Genomic DNA, 21,189 nt, shown 5'->3' on the forward strand with positions numbered 1-21,189 from the left:
ACCTCCGAGAATCTAATACAAATGTTGCTCTTCTAAACCCGGGTGTCCAACAACAAATGAGTGGCTGAGCAAGTTGTGGTATATATACACAATGGAATATTACTCAGCTATTAAAAATGGTGACTTCACCATTTTCAGCCGATCTTGGATGGACCTTGAAAAATTCATGTTAAGTGAAATAAGTCAGAAACAGAAGGATGAATATGGGATGATCTCACTCTCAGGCAGAAGTTGAAAAACAAGATCAGAAGAGAAAACTCAAGGAGAACCTGAACTGGAATTGGTGTATTGCACCAAAGTACAAGTCTCTGGGGTGGGTGGGAGGGAGAATACAAGTCCAAGAAGGATGACAAACGACCTAGTGGGGGTTGTATTGTTATATGGAAAACTTAGAAATGGTATGCATGTACAAATTTTTGTATTTACTGTTGAATGTAAAACATTAATTCCCCAATAAAGAAATAAAAAAATGTTGCTCTTCTAGAAAACCTTAATAATATATTGCTTCCTTCATGAAAACATAATATAACTTGACCTTTCTTATTTTATTTATATTTTCATCATCATCTCCAGAGCTTCACCACTATGGATAAACTTTTTCAGATATATAGAGAGAGATGGAGGAAGAGAAAGACAGGGAAATATACCACCGTACTGAAGTTTCTTCCAGTGCAGTGTGGGGTGGTATCTAATCTGGACAGTGTTTATGACAAAACAGTTGAACTATCCAGGTAAGCTATCTCGCTTGCACAAAATGGTTTTTTTTGTATATTCACTTATTTATTTACATATATATGTGTAATATATTGAGAGAGAGAGAGATAGAAGGAGATAGGAGCACATGTGATATAAAGAATAAAATTTAGGGCCTCATGCTTGAGAGTCCAGTGCTTTATAAACTACCTCTCATCTTCTGAGCCATCAAATGGCTTCTTTAAAAAAAAAAGACTCTCACTTAGGAAAACATAATCAAATGATGGCAAGATAGCTCACATATATAGTGCATCTGCTTTGTTTTAGCATGATCTGGTCAGCCCTCACTGTACAGGAGGAACCCTCAGTGCTGTGATAGCTTTCCTTTTTCTTCACTGACATTGTCCTATTTGAATAAATGTTAAGAGTGATGATGACCAAAAGAAAAAAGAAAAGAAAAGAAAGAAAATAAAGCATGTATATTTTAAAAGTGAATTTACTGAAAAGTATATGTCTATGAGAATGCCTTTCTTTTGAGTAAGAGTTCAAAATTTAGATGACAACACATGCACCTTGAGTCACCAAATAAGTTTTGATTGCCACACATGCTGATAAAACTGACTCATGAAAGTGTGTATAATAACAAATTGCATCATGTACCTTTGCCAGATGAAAGTAAACCGATAGCAAAGAGTCTCAAAATTTTCTAAGATTCTTCTACTTGAAATGCTTTGCTCTCAAATTAATAAAACCATCACTTATCAGAATTTCCATTGGTGATGATGTTCATTTTAGTAAGGGGACATTTATAAACTAATGATTAAATGCTTCAATTTCAATATCACTTGAGCAGGAACTCTAAAAATTTATATAATTTTAGGTATTGCAAATTTTTTCATTCATAAAAGTTGACCAAAATTTACCAATCTTGACTCCTACTCCTATGAGCAGGAATTTATTCAAGTTCCCAAAGTTTATAGAATGGCCTGCTTCTAGTCCTCTCTTCCAGAAAATAAAGTATGGTTAAAACAACAACTAATAGCTTGAAGACTTTCAGAACATTAAATCAAATTATTTATCTTATTCCTATGGCCCCAATTCATCAACTAAGACAAACTATTGTTCTGTGAGATGTAAACAAACAAATAGATATGTAAGTACATCTGTGTACACTTAGATAAATAAACTTTACTTCTTCATATGTTTCTTTTTTCTCCCCTCCATGTCAGGGAGTAGATCCAGAGCCTCATATAGGTACTAAACCATCAGCATTAGTGGCACAATTTTTTTTAATTATCTTTATCTATTTATCACATAAAGACAGCCAGATATTGACAGGGAAGGGTGTGATTGAGACGGAGAGAGACAGAGAGACATCTGAAGCACTGTTTCACCACTCACAAAGCTTTCCCCTTGCAGGTGGGGACCAGGGGCTCAAACCAGGATCCTTTCACATTGTAATATGTGTGCTCAACCTGGTGTGCCACCACCTGGCCCCTCCAGCACAATGTTTTATTGTATATTTTTGAGGAGGACGAAGGGTCACCAAAACTTTGTACCAACCATGATAGAGTTAAATTGGTGCTGTTTATGGTGTTCAAGTTTGAACCCATGGCCTCAACAATTGTAAGACTTGTATTTTATCTATAAACTTTTTAATTACACAGTAGTATTCCATTGAATACATATCCCATAATACTTTCTTAATTAATCAATTGTAATACTTGTTTCCATCAAAGTTAGCAGTGGAATTTTGGTGCTTAAACATCTCCACTCTTTTTTCCCCCAATTTGACAGAGAATAAAAGAGGAGAGGTACAGAGAGGAGAGATTCCTGTAGCACTATTCGATGGGAAGTAAGTTGTTGGGAAATTGTGCAGATGTGGTTGAGTTAGGCAGGACCCAAAAACCACCATATTTCCATGTGAGTATTATTATTTACATATCAATCTTTTGCCTAGTTTTCAAAATGACTTCTCTGCCACCACATTACCCCCTCAGGGTTTCACCCATTCCCACCAGCTAATACCCTGGAAATTGTTGCTATGGAAGCTTTCTACCTTCCCAGAGTGCCTTGTTTTCTCCAACCCCTTTCCTAGCCAATTCCGTCCTGACTTGCCACTTCTGGAATTCTCCTATAAAAGTCACTTCTGTTTCCACTCTCTCTCTCTCTTTCTCTTCTGCATCCCGACCTGGAGAAAGGCTGGTGTGCATAGCAGAAGACTGCCATTTTTCTAACTCCACATGGCCTAAACCCGCTGTGCTCACACCTGACTCTGGAGCACCCGCATGAATAAAGATTTGAGTTCCTGCTCTACCATGAGTTCCTGGTCTCTTCTCTCTTGGGGACGCTAGTCATGTATTAAGGCTTTCTTCTTGCATCTGATAACTCCTTTTCCAATTTTCTGCTGACAGATGGATGTTTAGGATGCTATGAACATATAGAGCGTATTATGTCCCTTTGAATTAGTGTTTTCATGTCACTAGAGGTGACTGTGCTAAGTGAAGTAAGTAAAGATAACAAAGACAAAAAAGAAGAAAGATAATGGAGGAAAGACCAAGGGGTGAGGGAGAAGAAAAGGGAGAGGGAAAGGACTGCAGAGATAGCATAATGGTAATATAATCAAAACAAAACAAATAGCCTTTCATGCCTAAGGCTCCTAGGCCCCAGGTTCAATTCTTAGTAGCACCATAAACCAGAGTTGAGCAGTACACTGGGAAGGAAGGAAGGAAAGGAGGGAGGGAGGAAAGGAGGTAAGGGGGAGAGGAAAGGAGGAAAGAAGGGTGCAAAGTAAAGAAAAGAAAATACAAGACTATGGTGAAAGATTGATGCTTTCTCTCATGTGTTGAATACAAATAACTAAAGCAAATGAACCTGTAAGTAAAAAAATGCAGCACTCTAATAACTGTCTCTAATTTTTGTGAAAACTATGGAGTGTTGGTATGCTTCTAGTTCTGCTTCTGGGATCCCTTCTGTTACATTGCTTGACGTTGTAGTCTATTTACATGGTCATTCTGTTACATTGGTTTGGTCTCACTCTCCCTGCCTCCGGGAGATTTTGGTTTAGTCCTTGCCTTTTCACGCTTCTTGCTTTTCCCCGCCCCCTATCCTACATACTTCCTTGGTTCCAGACTCTGCTGCCAGAGGAGAGAGAAGAGGACAGATTTGGGCTGTGATTAGATTAGATTAGTTTTTTGAACCATTTGCTCATGAATAAAGAAATATTGCTTCTCCACTCAGCCATGTGTCCCTGTTTCGGGGTGTCTCTCTCCTTATCCAGCAGGGTGTCCTCCAGGGGAAAGGTAACAGGCTGGTTCTTTCTCGCTCACGACAGGGATGACACGAAGTAAAAGACACCAGGGGACTCTTAGCGTGAATCTAGAATCTGAGTCCTTGAGTCCCAGAATCCTAGAGTCCATTTATTAGCAAAATTGACATGAGTTAAATAGAAAAGCAATGGAGGTAATTATTGTTGAAATATGACAGAAATTACAGGTTTCTTAACAGTCAGCATTCCCCTAAGGTAGGGGGCTGGTATGACAGGAATTGATGAGATACAAGACAGTTATTTTCCATGACACAAGCAACTTAATTATCCAAAGGTATCTGAGAGAAGCATGGGGGTTAAACCCGTAGGGTGAGACAGAAAGAAGATGAATATCAAAAGGCCATATAGTTTGGAATTTCTCTTGTCTGGGGTCTGAGGTGTGTGATGAAGTGTGTGATAAGGTGTGTTCTTCTGTGATCAGAAGGTGACTTTGAATAAGGGAATCTGCAGCCATGTGGCCTGTGGTTAATGGAGGGAAGTACTGGGGTATCTGTGGGCCTGAGAGTCAAGAAGGAAAGAACCAAGTCTGAGTTTCCCCCCTTATGCTCACCTCGGTTGAGAGAGACTTACCAAGAGGTTATCTTCTCAGACCTCCATCCAAAGATGGGGGTGGTTCTCCCTAAGCTCTATCAGGCTTACACATGTTCCCAACATCCCTGGTCATCTGTCTCCCGCCATGAAGCTAGCCCAGCATACTGGCGCCCTGAACTTTGACGGACAATGGAGGACATGGAGCTTTTGTGATAGATGCAGTATGGAACTATTTTTCCCTGTAATCTTATAAACTCATCAACAAAAAACACATTAAAATTTTAAAATGCATGCACTTTGCCCACTGAGCCATCTCCCAGCACCTTTTTCATGTATTTCAGTCTAGTGCAGGTCTTAATTTTGGAAAGCCAACAAATGTAACAAAAAATTAAATTGCTTAAATAAAAAGATAAATAACCAAGGTTCAGAAGTTAACAAATTCTATATCACCATAGGTGGAACAAAAGGAGGACAGAAGGAGCTAGATAATTAACTAACTTTGTGCCAGTCTACCTAAGTACCACAAAGATGCCAATTTAGCTTTGCTGTGGTGGTACACATAATGAGGAGACTTGCTGAGGACAGAATGGTTGGGGGAGCCAGGTGGTAGTGCACCTGGTTGATTGAACACACCACAGTGCTCAAGGAACCAGGTTCGAGCCCTTGGCCCCCACCTGCAGAGGGAAAGCTTCATAAATGGTGAAGCAGAACAGCTGGTATCTCTCTGTCTCTCTCCCTTGCTATCACTTCCTTCCCTCTTGATTTCTGACAGTCTCTATCCAATAAATAATTAAATCCTAAAAAATTTTAAAAAAATAAGAAAGAGAGACAGAGAGAATGGTTGGGTACTTCCAAAATTCTTATGATGAAACTCAGTCTCACATATGACTCTATTTGGAAGTGGAGCATTGGAAGGTAACTAGGTCATGAGAGGAGAGCCCTAGTGAATGAGGTGAGTGTCATTACAAGAGAGACCCCAGTACACATTGCCCCTTCTTCCATGAAAGGGTACAGAAAGGAGATGGCCATGATGAATCACAACAGTTTCTCATCAAACACAGAATCTGCTCTGCTATAAAAAAATTAAGCTGGATTAAATTTTAAAAGATGAAATCTTATTGGCAACAGTATATATATATTCAAAGAATTCTGACAGAAGAATTGAGGTTACCAGAGTGGGGGACAGTGCAAATGAACTGTGGAGGGAGTCTGTGGTGAAATGCTATTTTGTACTTTGATAGTCATCACAGTGTGGCTACAAACCTTTAAAGAGGTGTGAGCCTGTCTGAAAATAAATGCAGTGTTTTAACTCTACAAAGAGAAATCTACAAAAATTTAAAAGAGATATGTTGACTTAAGATTTAAGTGTTTATAGAGGCTAATAGATAGTTTACCCTGTAAAGCAGGGTGCACTTAACCATGTTTGTGGTCTGAGTCCTGACACCACATAGGTGTATCATTAAGTGACACCAGGGAAAACTCTAGGGATGGCTGAGCAGTGTTGTCATCTCTCTTTCTGTCTTCCTCTCACTCTTTATATTTGTCAGAAATTAGTCTAAGAGTAAAATCCTCATCCTGAAGAAAAGTAATCACACATACACCAGGTCTGGGCACCACAAAAAAGGTAAAATAAATCAACATCACTAATATAACACCATAGTATTTAAGTTACATAACATTAGTATTGGATTAAAAATTACTTTGAAGGAGTTTATTTCCCCTTCTGGAGGTGAGATTAGCATAATTTAGAAAAGTAGATTCATGATTTTTTAATCTTTGTTTTGAGAATAAATGTGGTTTAAGATGAATGGAGGTAGATTTGTGACGGTTAATTGTATATGCATCTTTTGTTCACATGTGCAATATAAGGAATCAAAGCATATACACTTATTGGAGACAAAGTAGTCAAACTGTTGTTAAAATGAAATTTATGATGGTTATCCTTTAGAGGATTGGGAAGAGCCTGAGGTGGAAGTAGGTGCAGTGTGGAACTAAATTTATGTAACTTCATAATCTTTTAAACCATTATAAATCATTAATAAGAATGTACTTACATGAGTTTATATGTAAAGTATGGATAAGCAACACAATGCAGCTAATATAGGTAATAAAAACAGAAAAGTACTTTCTCAATAACTGTGTGCAAAGCATCCAAATTTTCAGATAGTAAGATTATTGGGGGGTCATCACTGCAAATGGTTGCAGATCCTAGTAAACTAGGAAGTTGTAAAGTCCTGTGCGTGAAAACAAAAGCAGTAGAGATATATACCAAGGTCTCAAGATAATATGAATAATATGGATGCACTGTTTAGACTCATCTCAAGTTATCAGAAGTATTTAGTCTTACTAATAATTTTGCTCCCATTATATTCAGCTCACTATAGAGCAAAAATGGCAACTGCTTCAAAAGCACAAGACTATGTAAATATTTATCTTCCTGCTTATTATCAAAGACCTTCACTCCACAGACAAATCAAAGAACAGAATTCAGGAAGTACCAATGAGACACAAACTTAGCATGTGTGACAATAATTAACATTACTAGATGAGAGACAGGAAAGAAAGAAATTAATTCCTACCCCCTGCAAAGTAGTACAAAATGAGAGGTGGGGGAAGCTGATAAAAACAAAAACAATACTCACCAAATCAAAAAGACTGAACAAAAGGAGCACTTCAACAAGATGAAACAAAATACCCCAGGCAGAACAGAAATGGTATGCACTGGAAACTTGATGTTCCCTAAAGAAAACGTCTCAGAAATTCAGAACAAAGATAAAGGCATAAAGAATCAAAGTGCATATTAAGAATATTAAATTCTTCTAAGTGAAGAAAGTGTTTGATTCATAAATAAGCATAGTAAGGAAGCTCTCTTCCCTTTTGTGTCCAGCCTAGAAATGCATGCAACGAATACAATCAAATGGGCATGTGTGGCCACACAGGGACCAACACTATGTTATTGCTTGGGAGTTATGTTATGGAAACATCGTAAAAGATAGCCTCACAGAGGTGTTGCTACAGAGTGATTGCTTGTACTTCCCTCATTCATATATTGATGCTCTAATTGCCAATATGATGTATGATGGTATTTGAAGGTGGGGTATTTAGAGGTTACTAGATTTACTTAAGATCGTAAGAGTAGACTCCTCATGATATAACACTAAAATGCCTGATCACTATTTTTATTTTTTTCTCTGCCACACAAGAAGAAAGCACTATGGACAAAATGGAAGAGGATTTTTCCTAGCGACATGTACTACCGAAACCTTGATGATGAACTTTCTAAAAAATTTATTTAAAAAAGGAGACATTAACAAAACCATAGAATAAGAGGGGTACAACTCCACACCGTTCCCACCACCATATCTCCATATCCCATCCCCTCCCCTGAAAGCTTTCCTGTTCTTTAACCTTTGGGGAGTATGGACCCGATGTCATTGTAGGATGCAGAAGGTTGAAGGTCTGGCTTCTGTAATTGCTTCCCAGCTGAATATGGGCATTGATAGGTCGGTACATACTGCCAGCCTACCTCTCTCTTTCCTTAGTAGGGTGGGGCTCTGGGGAAGCAGAGCTCCAGGACACATTGGTGGGGTTCTCTGTTCGGGAAGTCTGGTCAGTATCATGTTAACATCTGCAACCTTGTGGCTGAAAAGAGAGTTAACATACAAAGCCAAACAAATTGTTGACCAGTCATGGAGCTAAAGGCTGGAATAGTGCAGATGAAGTGGTCCTCCATTTTGTAGATATCTAGTAGGCATATTTTAGTTATATTTCAAAGGGTCTGTGGCTATACTAGTTTTTCTTTTTCTCTCTGAGCCTGAAATTTGATATGTAGGTGGGTCCAAGTTATTGTTTGAGGAGGTGATGTCATGGCTGGAAAAAGGACTGAAAGGCTGGATCAGGGAAGAGAGTAGCTCCCTAATATGGGGAAGGGGTATAAGTATTGTTGACTGTAAAACCCATCAATTTGATTTGGTCTGGGGCCCATATTCAGCTTAGGAGCCTATGTGACCTCTGCATCCCTATAGATCTAAGCTCACATTCTGTGGTCATGAGTAGGAACATTCCAAGCTGCCCCAATATACATCCATCTATCTCGGGTGTAGCACAGAGTATGTTGTCCATCCTCCCTTCAGATAATGGAACATTCTCTGGTGTTGTTGATCCAAGTTGAGAGCAAGGTCCTATGTGGGGCCCACCAAGGGGTCTATTTTGTTGTTCCTGATAGAGATAACCAGTAACAATGAAGACAGGGATTTATTTAAGTTCTAGGTCTAACATGTGTGTTTGGGAATCTCAAGACTCCCCGAATAGGGCCCCAGCTGATGGAGTGACCTGATAGTGACTAAAGAGTCCTCATTAAAGTATGCCAGTCTCCTGCCCTTATTCAACTTTTGCAATCCTTGCTTTGCTGAGGTTAACTTTGGAGGGAGTGAGAGAACTGTAATAGGAAGTAGATGAGGAGGTTATCAAAGTCTAATTAGATACTATTTCATTAGGAACTTTATACTGACTCATTGCAGACTATTATGTACTTTTACTTTCAGGTATATATTTGTCCTAGTTTATGGATCTGTTTATGGATATTTGTCCTAGTTTATGGATATGTTTATGGATATTTGTCCTAGTTTATGGATATGTTTATGGAGAACTGTAATAGGAAGTAGGTGAGGAGGGTATCTAAGTAGACACTATTTCGTTAGGAACTTTATACTGATTCACTGCAGACTATTATGTATTTTTGCTTTCAGGTATATATTTTGCCCTAATTTATGGATACATGTGAACATATTCTCTATCTCATGGGACCAGGTCTATATCTAGGTTTTGGGACTTTGTTAGGAAGTGAACCACCTGGAATAGAATTACAGAATACTGTGAAAGGAAAGGTCTCACGTGAGTAATGAAGCTGAAAGGTTGTCATTCCACACTTGAAGTCTCTGGACACAGTCTGAAGTGAAGCATGCTGAGGTGGTATTCGTTGTGTTGATTAGGCTGGGATGTGGATACAATATCATTTGGTATGAACTGATAGAAGTATGCAGGAAAGTGTGTCCCACACTAAGGTTCCAGGACTGGGGAAATATAGGCTCTATAGTGGGAATGTGAGGTTCCTGCTGTCTTAGTGTTCAAGAAGACAATAGATAGTTATTGTTATAATCACATTATTTGGTAATTGGATTAACCTTGAAAAATTCCTTTGTTAGAGTTTGCTGTATAATAACCAACATCACCATAATTTATGTTCTTTGACATTACTTGTGTATAACTGTGCCACTGGTTGCTTCTGTTCCCTCGTCTAGGCTTTTGAGAGAGTCAACATATCAAAGACTCAGCCTATGTATTAAAACTATTTTTATGCTTTAAAAAGTTTGAGACTTACAATCAATTTTCCCCCTCTCATATTAATTAAATAGTGATTTATATGACTACAAATTAATAGGAGTATACATAAACACCAATCCCACCACCAAAAGAGTGTGTCCCATCCCACCCACCCCCACCCCCATCCCAGCCTCCCCAGGAAGCCAAATATCCACCCTCACCTTAACCCCAAGGTTTTTATTTTGGTGCCCTACTCCAGATTTAGTCAAATACTGCTTTTAGTTTCCCTTTCTGTTCTTCTTTCTCAACTTCTGTTGGTGAGTGAGATCATCTCATACTCATCTTATCTTTCTTACTTAACTCACTTAGCATAATTCCTTCTAGCTCTGTCCAAGATGGACCAGAGAAGGTGGGTTCATTGTTCTTTATAGCAGCATAGTATTCCATTGTGTATATATACCACAGCTTTCTCAGCCACTCATCAGTTGGTGGGCACCAGGATTGCTTCCAGGATTTAGCTATTATGAATTGTGCTGCTATGAACACAGGTGTACACATATCTTTTTGGTTGGGTGTGATGGAGTCCTTGGAGTATATCCCTAGGAGAGGGATTACTGGGTCATATGGAAAGTCCATGTCTAGCCTTGTGAGAGTTCTCCTGACTGCTCTTCACAGAGATTGGACCAGTTTACATTTCCACCAGCAGATCAGAAGGTTTCCTCTGTCCTCATAGCCTCTCCAGCATTTGTTGCTACTGTTCTTTTTGATGTATGCCATTCACAAAGGGGGTGAGCTGGCATGTCAATGTTGTCTTTATTTGCATATCTCTGATAATAAGTGACCTGCATCAATTTTTCATGTGTTTACTAGCCTCTTGGATCTCATCTTTAATGAATGTTCTGTTCATATCCTCTGTCCATTTAGGATGGGGTCATTTGCTTTTTTGATGCTAAGTTTGCTGAGCTTTTTGTATATTTTAGTGATAGTCTCTTGTCTGATGTATGGCATGTAAAGATCTTCTCCTATTCAGTGAGGGGTCTCCTTGTGTGATAGTTGCTTTGGCTGTGTGGAAGCTTTTCAATTTGATGTAGTCCCACTGGTTTGTTTCTGCTTTAGTCTTCCATGCAGTTGGGTTTGTATCATCAAAGATATCCTTGAGATTTAGATGGGAAAGTGTTCCACCAATGTTTTCCTCCAAGTATTTGATAGTTTCTGGTCTAACATCCATGTTCTTGATCCATTTAGAGTTGATTTTAGTTTCTGGTGAGATAAGGTGGTTCAGTTTCATTCTTCTATATGTTTCAACCCAGTTTTCCCCGCACCATTTATTGAAGAGAGTCTCCTTCCTCCATTTAATACTTTGGGCCCCCTTATCAAAGATTAGATATCTATAGGTGTGGGGGGTTTAGTTCTGGGCTTTCAATTCTGTTCCACTGGTCTGTGTGCCTATTTTTGTTCCAGTACCATGCTGTTTTGACTATGATGGCTTTATAATAAAGTTTGAGGTCTGGGAGTGTGATGCCTCCATTTCTGTTTCTTTTCCTCAAGATGGTTTTGGCAATTCTGGGTGTTTTCTGGTTCCAGATAAATGACTGCAGTTTATGTTCTAGTCTTGTAAAGAATCTTGGTGGAACTCTGATAGGTGTTGTATTAAATTTGTATATGGCTCTTAGGAGAATATTCATTTTGATGATATTTATTTTTCCAATGCATGAGCATGGGATTCTATTTCCTTTAATAGTGACTCATAGTTTTCAGTATATAAGTCTTTCACTTCTTTGGTCAGGATTATTCCTAGATATTTTATTGATTTTGTTGCAACAGTGATTGTGAGTGATTTCTGGATATCTTCCTCAGATTTAGTGTTTGCATAAAGAAATGCCGCTGATTTTTGTATATTAATTTTGTAACCTGGCAGCTGCTATATTGCCTAATAACTTTCAGTAGTTTTCTGCTAGATTCGTAAGAAGTATGTTGTTGAGTTTCCAAATTCTGTGGCTTTTGGTAATTTTTCTGTTTGTTGTTGAATGTTAGCTTTATTCCACTGTGGTCTGTGAAGATACTTAGGATGAGATGATACTTGGGATGAACAAATTCTACTGAATTTGTTGATACTGTATTTGTGGGCTAACATGTGGTCTATTCTTGAGTATGTGTTATGTGGATTTGAAAATAATGTGTATTCCAGTTTTTTGGGGTGAAGGACTCTGAAAATGTCCAGGAGGTCTAGTCTATCCAATTCTTCATTTAATTCTCCTGTTTCTTTGTTGATTCTCTGCTTAATTTATCTAAGTGTGAGAGTGTGGTGTTAAAGTCTCCCACTATTATTATATTAGTATTGATGTAATTTTTTATTTTTTTATATTTATTTACGTATTTCCCCTTTTGTTGCCCTAGTTTTTTATTGTTGCTGTAGTTATTGTTGTTGTTATTGATGCCATCATTATATAGGACAGAGAGAAATAGAAAGAGGAAGGGAAGACAGAGGGGAGAGAAAGATAAACACCTGAAGACCTGTGTCACCACCTGTGAAGCAACTCCCCTGCAGGTGGGGAGCCGGAGATCAAACTGGGATCCTTATGCTGGTCCTTGCGCTTTGCGCCACATGTGCTTAACCTGCTGCTCTACTGCCCGACTCTAGATGTATTTTTGTAGTTCTTTCAGTAGGTGTTTGATGTATTTAGATGGTCTCTCATTGGGTGCATAGATGTCAATAATTGTTAACTCTTTTTGGTTGATTGATCCTCTAATCATTATGTAATGGCCTTGCCTATCTTTTATTACTTTATTTAATTTAAAATCTATTGTGTCAGAGATGAGAATGGCTGTTCCTCCCTTTTTTTGTGGTCTATTAGCCTGTATGATAGTTTTCCATCCTTTCACTTTAAGTCTTTGTTTGACTTGTTGAGTGAGATGGGATTCTTGCAAGCAGCATATGGTTGGGTTCTGTTTTATGATCCATCCTCCCAATCTGTACCTTTTAATGGGTGAATTTAATCCATTGATGTTTATTGATATTATAGATTTAATGTATTGTAGTGCCATTATTCAATATTTTTTAATTTTCTCTGATATATGATTTTATTGATTATAAGAGGATTTTAGAACCTCTTTCAGGGCAGGTTTGGTGATGGTTGCCTCCTTTAACTGTTGTCTGTCTGAGAAGGTTTTGATACCTCCATCTAGTTTGAATGAAAGTCTAGCAGGATATATTATCTTTGGTTGAAACCCTTTTTCATTCAGGGCTCGATAGACATCTTGCCATTCTCTTCTGGCTTTTAGAGTTTGAGTGGAGAAGTCTGCTAATAGTCTTATGGGTCTTCCCCTGTATGTGACTTTTTGTTTTTCTCATGCATCCTTTAGGATCCGTTCTTTATCCTTGTTTCTTTTCATTGTAACTATGATGTGTCTTGGTGTCTTCACGTCTTGATTTGTTATTTCGGTTTGGGACTCTCTGGGCCTCTTGAATCTTAATGTCCTTTCTGTGGTTTAGGTCTGGAAAGTTTTCTTTTTTTATTTTTTATTTAAGAAATGATTAATTAACAAAACCATAGGGTAGGAGGGGTACAACTCCACACAATTCCCACCACCCAATCTCCATAACCCACCCCCTCCCATGATAGCTTTCCCATTCTCTAGCCCTTTGGAAGAATGGACCCAGGGTCATTGAGGGTTGCCGAAGGTAGAAGGTCTGGCTTCTGTAGTTGCTTCCCCGCTGAATATGGGCGTTGACTGGTCGGTCCATACTCCCAGTCTGCCTCTCTCTTTCCCTAGTAGAGTGTGTCTCTGGGGAAGCTGAGCTCCAGGACACATTGGTGGGGTCTTCAATCCAGGAAGCCTGGCCAGCAGCCTGGTGGCATCTGGAACCTGGTGATTGAAAAGAGAGTTAACATACGAAGCCAAACAAATTGTTGAGCAATCATGGACCCAAAGCTTGGAATAGTGGAGAGGAAGTGATAGGGAGGTACTCACTGCAAACTCTAGTGTACTTCTGCTTTCAGGTATATATTTTGCAGTAGTTTATGGATATGTGTGAATATAAGCTCTCTGTCACAGAAACTGGTGTATATCAAGGTTATGGGACTTTGTTAGAAAGTGAACCACCTGAGATGAAATTAGAGTGTACTATAAAAGGAAATGTGTCACCCGAGTAATGAAGCTGAAGGGTTGTCATTCCACACATGAAGTCTCTGGACACAGTCTGAGGTGAAGCATGTTGAGGTGGCAATCGTTGTGTTGGTTAGGTTGTGATCGGCATATGCAATATTATTTGGTATGGATTGGGAGATGCATACAGGAAAGTGGGCCCTATCCAAGGGTTCCAGGACTGGGGGAAGTAGGGGCTCTATAGTGGAGATGTGAGGTTCCTGCTGTCTTAGGGTTCCAAAAGACAATCGATAGTTAATGTTATCATCACATTATTTGGTAATTGGGTTGACTTTGAAAAGTCCTTTTGTTAGGGTTTTCTGTACAGTACCCAGTATCTTGTATATAGCTGTGCTATTGGATGCTTCTAATCTACTTGGTCTAGGCTTTTGAGAGAGTCCGCATATCAAATACACAGCCTATATATTAAAAAGATGCAGTTTGTGTTTTGAGAAACTTTGAGACATACAATTGATTTTCCCCCTCTCATATTTATTAACTAGTGATTTATATGTCTACATTTTGCTAGGAGTGTACATAAACACCATTCCCAACACCAAAAGATTGTGACCCATCCCTCCCGCCCACTCCCACCCCCCACTGGCCCAGGAAGCTGCATGTCTACCCCTCACCACAGGGTTTTTACTTTGGTGCCCTACTTACAATTTGATTAGGTCCTGCTTTTAGTTTCCCTTTCAGATCTTCTTGCTAAACTTCTGTTGATGAGTGGGATCATCCCATACTCATCTTTATCTTTCTGACTTAGCACACTTAACATAATTCCTTCTAGCTCTGTCCAAGATGGGTCAGAGAAGGTGGGTTCATTGTTCTTGATAGCTGCATAGTATTCCATTGTGTATATATACCACAGCTTTCTCAGCCACTCATCTGTTGTTGAGCACCTGGGTTGCTTCCAGGTTTTAGCTATTATGAATTGTGCTGCTATGAACATAGGAGTACACACCTCTTTTTGGTTGGGTGTTATGGAGTCCTTGGGATATAACCCCAGGAGAGGAATTACTGGATCATATGGAAGGTCCATGTCCAGCCTTGTGAGAGTTTTCCAGACTGCTCTCCACAGAGGCTGTACCAATTTACATTCCTACCAGCAATGTAAAAGGGTTCCTCTGTCCCCACATCTTCTCCAGCATTTGTTGCTGCTGTCCTTTTTGATTTATGCCATTCTTACAGGAGTGAGGTGGTATCTTAGTGTTGTCTTAATTTGCATTTCTCTGACAATCAGTGACCTAGAGCAGTTTTTCATATGTTTGTTAACCTTTTGGATCTCCTCTGTAGTGAATGTTTTGTTCATATCCTCTGCCCATTTTTGGATGGGGTCATTTGCTTTTTTGGTGCTAAGTTTGCTGAGCTCTTTATATATTTTGGTGATTAGTTTCTTGTCTGATATATGGCATGTGAAGATCTTCTCCCATTCTGTGAGGGGTCTCTCTGTTTGTTTAGTAGTTTCTTTGGATGTGTAGAAGCTTTTCAATTTGATGTAGTCCCATTGGTTTGTTTCTGCTTTAGTCTTCCTTGCAGTTGGGTTTGATTCATCTAAGATGTCCTTGAGGTGTAGGTGGGAAAGTGTTTTACCAATGTTTTCCTCTAAGTATTTGATTGTTTCTGGTCTGACATCTAGGTCTTTGATCCATTTGGAGTTGATTTTTGTTTCTGGTGAGATAAAGTGGTTCAATTTCATTCTTCTGCATGTTTCAACCCAGTTTTCCCAGCACCATTTATTGAAGAGAGCCTCCTTTTTCCATGTAATCCTTTGGACCCCTTATCAAAGATTGGATGCCCATAGGAACGGGAACTAGAGCAGAGATACACACATAGAGATTCCACTCTGAGTCAGATTTCTTCCCCAAAATAATTCAAAAATTCAGAAAGGCAAAGAAGAAGGAAGGAAGAAGTGTATGACAAGATAAAAAAAAAAGAAAGAAAAAGAAAAAAACAAAAAGAGACAAGTGAGAGAAAAGGGAAAAGAGAAGAAAAAGAGCTGTTATTAAAGAGCAGTGAAAGGAAAGTTTTTTTTGATTACTTTATTTTTAATTTAATTTAATTTAATTTTTTTAATTAGCTAGGAGGAGGAGGGAGGGGAAAGTCTGTAGAGGAGGTAGGAGTAAGGAGACAAGTTCCTCCCACAATAGATAAGATGCCCACTACCCTAGCAATGAAAGATACCCTAATAGTTAATTCTGATCAACCTAAAAGTGGGGGAAGATATATGCCTTTATATAATATTAATAATAAAATAGAGAAGTTAAAAAAAAACACCCTGTCCCAGATTACCTCAAACCTCGTGATCAGAGGCAGCTGATTTTTAAGAATGAGAAAAAAAAAACACCTCAGGACTATACTAGGATAGTGAAATAGACAGTATGCAAATCTACTATCCACTGTATATTCTAGGGGTGGCTAAAGGAGGAAGGGAAGTTGAGCAGAGACACTCACAGTGAGAGTCCACACTGAGTCAGAATTCTTCCCCCAAATAATTTCCAATGTGTATCAGTGAATTCAAAAAAGCACACTGTTTGGTGGTGTGGGGGCTGGGACCTGTGGCTTTGGAAGCTGTAGGATTAAGGAAAAAAGGATGACAAGAATGAGAAAAAGAAAAAAAAGAAAGAGAGAGATAAAAATGAATAAGTAAAAGAACAGCCATAAAACAGCAGTGAAAGGAAAGAGTTTTTATTTATTTATTTTTAATTATTTATTTAGCTATGCAGGGTGAGGTGGGGGGTTTGGCTCCTTAGAAAGAAAAAAGGCCAGAGGTTTCAGAAGGGCATAGACTTAGAATGAATGATACTCCCTGGTGAGATAGGAATTTGGTAAAGACAGAAGCTCAGCAGGGGAGCCTGCTAGGAGCTGGTCCCCAGGGACTGGTTATGGGGGGGAAGGGGGAGGAGGTGGTCTTAATAATTAAAAGGAAAAAAATTTCCCTTTTTTTCTACTCTATTTCTTAACCCAAATTAAGTTATAGTCACCTCCTTGGTGTTACCGCTAGGACCCCTTATTGACTGGCCTACTAAAGGCAGAAAATCGTACCGTTTCCAGAAGATGTGGTCAGAGCTCAAGCCACTAGCAGCTTCTCAGTCTCTCATCTTCTGGGAACCCCCGGAAGTTTTCTTTTATTATTTCCCCTGGAATGTTTACTTCCCCTTCCTCTCTTTCTTCCTCTGGTAGGCCAATTATACGAATGTTACTTCTTTTGAGATCATCCCATATGTCTCTGTTGTTGTTGTTTTCAGTGTCTCTCAATCTCTTTTTGAGCCCTTTCACCACTTTCTTAGTTTTCCGCAGCTTATCCTCTGTCTGGCTAATTGTGTTTTCTGATTCTGTTAATCTGATTTCCCTTCCATCAGCTACTTTCTTCAGTTCAGTTATAGTATTAGCTTGTTCTGCTAGTTGGCCTTTTAGCTCAGCTATTTCTGCTTTCATTTCTCTAATTACCTTGAGGTAGCTTGTATTTACTTTGTGGTTCTCCTCTGTTGTTTCCCTAATTCTGATAGCCCTTTCCCCATAGTTATCCCCATTTCTGTGATTATTAGGTGTATTATTGCTTGCATACTTTTCTTATCTATAGTTACTTCTGACTGATTTGGAGTTTCTTCTGGGCTCCTGTCCTGATTCATTGTGGTAGCAGTTTTATTTGCTCTTGATTTAACCTTTTTTTATTGATGTGGCTTTTATTTTTCTGTTCTATCATTTTTCAGTTGTTGTGTTTTGAGTACAAGCCATGCTATACTAAAGACCTTTATGATAAGTGCAATCACTAATCTCAGAAATTACAACACTAGTAACTGATGCAAGGATTGATGCAGTTCAACCAATACCACTTAGCCAAACCAACACCTCCAGTTCAAGAAAAAAATAGCAACCAAACAAAAGAAAAAGAAAGAGACAGGAAAAAAGGGAAAGCAAGTATAGACTATTATGCAAATCTACTGTCCACTATAAATTCTAGGGATAGAAAGGGGAGAAAGGGTAGTAGAGAAGACACACACACACATAGAGTCCACTCTGAGTCAGATTTCTTCCCCAAAATAGTTCACAAGTGAGTATCAGTGAATTCAGAAAACAAAAGAAGGAGGCAGAGAGAAAAGAATTTTTAAAAAGGAAGAAACAAAGAAAGAAAGAAGAAAAAAGGAAGAGGAGTTAAAGGAAAGAGTTTTTTTTAATTAGCTAGGAGGAGGGGAAAAGGAGAGTGGAGAGAAGAGGTAGAGAGAAACAAGTTCCTCTCACAATGGATAGGACTCCCAGTTACCTGGCAATGGATAAAACAACAACGGTTAATTTTGGTCAACCTGAAGAAGGCGGATGGGAAAGGGACACATATATATATAATAGTAGTAGTAATAAAATAGAATAGAAAAAACCCTAACAGTCAGTCTGCAGCTTGGACCTTTCGACTGGGTGCAGGCAGCATGAGCAAAGACAGCCAATTGTAAGAAGTATCCAAAAAAAAAAAAAAAAAACCCTCCAGGTAGTCTTTCCTAGGCAGGGATAAGGCTCTGATTGGTCAGTTATTTTGTTACTCAAATAGAGCTCCTGCCACTTAAAAAAGAGAGAGAGAGAAGTTAAAAGAAGAGAGGCTTAGAATGACACCCCTGGTGAGCCAGGAATCTTGGTAAAGAACAGTTCAGCAGGGATCCTGCTAGAAGTGGCTGCGCTACCCCCTGAGGGCTGGTACTGGGGTGGGGGGAGTGAGCTCATAAATAATCAAAGGATTTTCCTTTGTCCCCCTGACCTCTGTCAGCACAAGAGAGAGTTATGGGACTGTATTTTGGTGTCATTCTGGCCAGCCCTTGTTCACCCTCCTACAGACAGCCCAGTATCTTACCCTATTCAGTGGATCCAGGGTTGCAAGCTGTTGTCTCTTGGAGCTCACGGAGGCTGTGGCTCCAAAGTCTCCATCTTGGCTCTGTCCCCCAATGATGGACTTCTTTCTCAGCCTCCTGATCTGTGAGAAAGCAGGTCTTTGTGGATTAACTCAATTAGCTGAAGGTGTGTATTATAGAAAACCAAGTTGATGAAGCCATTCTATTTTTACAATTTGTTTATAAAATAAAAGATATCAACTAGACCATAGATTATGAGGGGGACAATTCCATACAACTCCTACTACCAGAGTTCCATATCCCACCCCCTCCCTTGAAAACTTTCCTATTCTTTATCCCTCTGTGAGCATGGACCCAGGATCTTTATGGGGTGCATAAAGTGGAAGGTCTGGCTTTGATAATTGCTTCTCTGTTGAACATGGCCATTGGCACGTTGATCCATACTCCCATCCTATCCCTGTCTTTTCCTAGTGGGAAAGGGCTCTGGAAAGGTGGGGTTCCTGAATACACTGGTGAGGTTGTCTGCCTAGGGAAGTCAGGTTGGCATCATAGTAACATCTGCAACTTGGTGGCAGAGTACTGGAGATGAAGGGTTGACATCATTGGCCTGGCTTCTGTGGACATAGTCTGAAAGTGAAACATGTTGAGGTAGTACTGGTTGCAGTGATTAAGTTGAGATCAGCGGATGCATTACCATTTAGTATGTGTCAAGAAGCTTGCAGAAAAACGAGTCCAACAGCAGAGCCATTCTTTTCTGACTTCCCATCCACCCTCCCACTCTTTGAAATCAGAAGACATCAATATTCAAGCTGCTTTGTGTAAGTTTTCAAAACCTTGTTGAATATCATTTCTTTTACATTTATTTCAATATACCAAGTGTTTATTGAGCAATGGACAGGGACTGTGGTAGGCATGGAACATGGAGAGGTAAACTGTGCTCCCTATCTTATCTTAAAGTTCCTTAAACTCCAGTGGAGGTGAGGATATAGTCCTGTAGATAGACCATATGCTGCACTGTGTAAGACCCTGGGTTTGATCCCCAGCTTCCCCTTGGAAACACCAAGGGAACTCACTGTGTGGTGAAGAAGCATTTTTATCTCTCTCTCTCTCTCCCTCTTTTTTTCTCCCTCCCCCTCAGGTCTTTTTGTTTTGTTTGTTTTGCCTCTCTATGGATATAAAGAAACTAAGCCAGGGTGGGGAGGCTGATTAGCAATATAACGCATATATAAGGTCCCTGGCTCATTCCCCAATGCCAAAGCAAAACAAAACAAAAATCCAATAGAGGAGACTACAGGAAACCAGGTGACATTAATCATTAATGCATGATACATGTGAAAAAACAGAAATATGGTACCAGTGGCATAAGTATGAATCCTTGCCCGCAGCTAAGTTCATCAAGAGGTATTCTTATATTGTTACTAACTTATAACCCTTCACGTCTTTTGACCATATGCTCTTTTTCCCCTATAATATCACATTTACTGAGTTAAAATATTTATTCTCTATGTGGGAAGAATAAAAATAAAAGAAATCTTGCTAAACAACTGGTTCTTCAGATGAGAAATCAAAAGTCGTATCAGTTGTGGTGAACAGCTATCAATGGACAAGACTGACGGCAGGCAACATTTTGAAACCACCAAGATTTCCTTTAGCTCTTTTTTGTTCTTCTCAAGATCCACAATTCCAGACTCTCAGTGCCAATTTGTGCCTCTCGAAAGTGAGAATTTCTCTCTCAGAGCAGTCTTTAAGTCCTCATCCTGCTCCATTTCAAATTTGTTAGAGACTGTTATAATAGCATTTAAGGCTATATTTTATTGAATCTTTGCTAAGGGTCATCTCCAGGTTTAACACTTACAATGTAATGTCTCATTTACTTTTCACAATCATAGGGAAACATTTTATTCTTCATTTTACTGATAGGGAAACTGAGTCACAATGAAGTCAATATTTCTAATTGGAAGGACAGAGCTCCAACACAGATCTATCTAATTTCAAAGTTCTGTCCTAACACCTAAGTGATGTTGGGTCTACAAATAACTTCTTTTCATTGTGTTAATGATTCAGAGCAAAAGAAATTATTATCTTTTCCTAGGGTGTCTGCATTTGACAGACAATTTTGAAAATGCAAACCATTCGTTGAAAGTGAATGATTCTCTCTTTTTTAAAGAATTTATTTATTTATTAATGAGAAAGATAGGACAGAGAAAGAACCAGACATCACTCTGGTACATGTGAGCCAGAGATTGAACTTGGGACCTCATACTTGAGAATTCAATGCTTTATCCACTGTGCCACCTCCCAGACCACAGAAGTTAATGATTCTCTAATGGT

Source organism: Erinaceus europaeus, chromosome X, assembly GCF_950295315.1.
Source record: "Erinaceus europaeus chromosome X, mEriEur2.1, whole genome shotgun sequence".
Lineage (NCBI taxonomy): Eukaryota > Metazoa > Chordata > Mammalia > Eulipotyphla > Erinaceidae > Erinaceus > Erinaceus europaeus.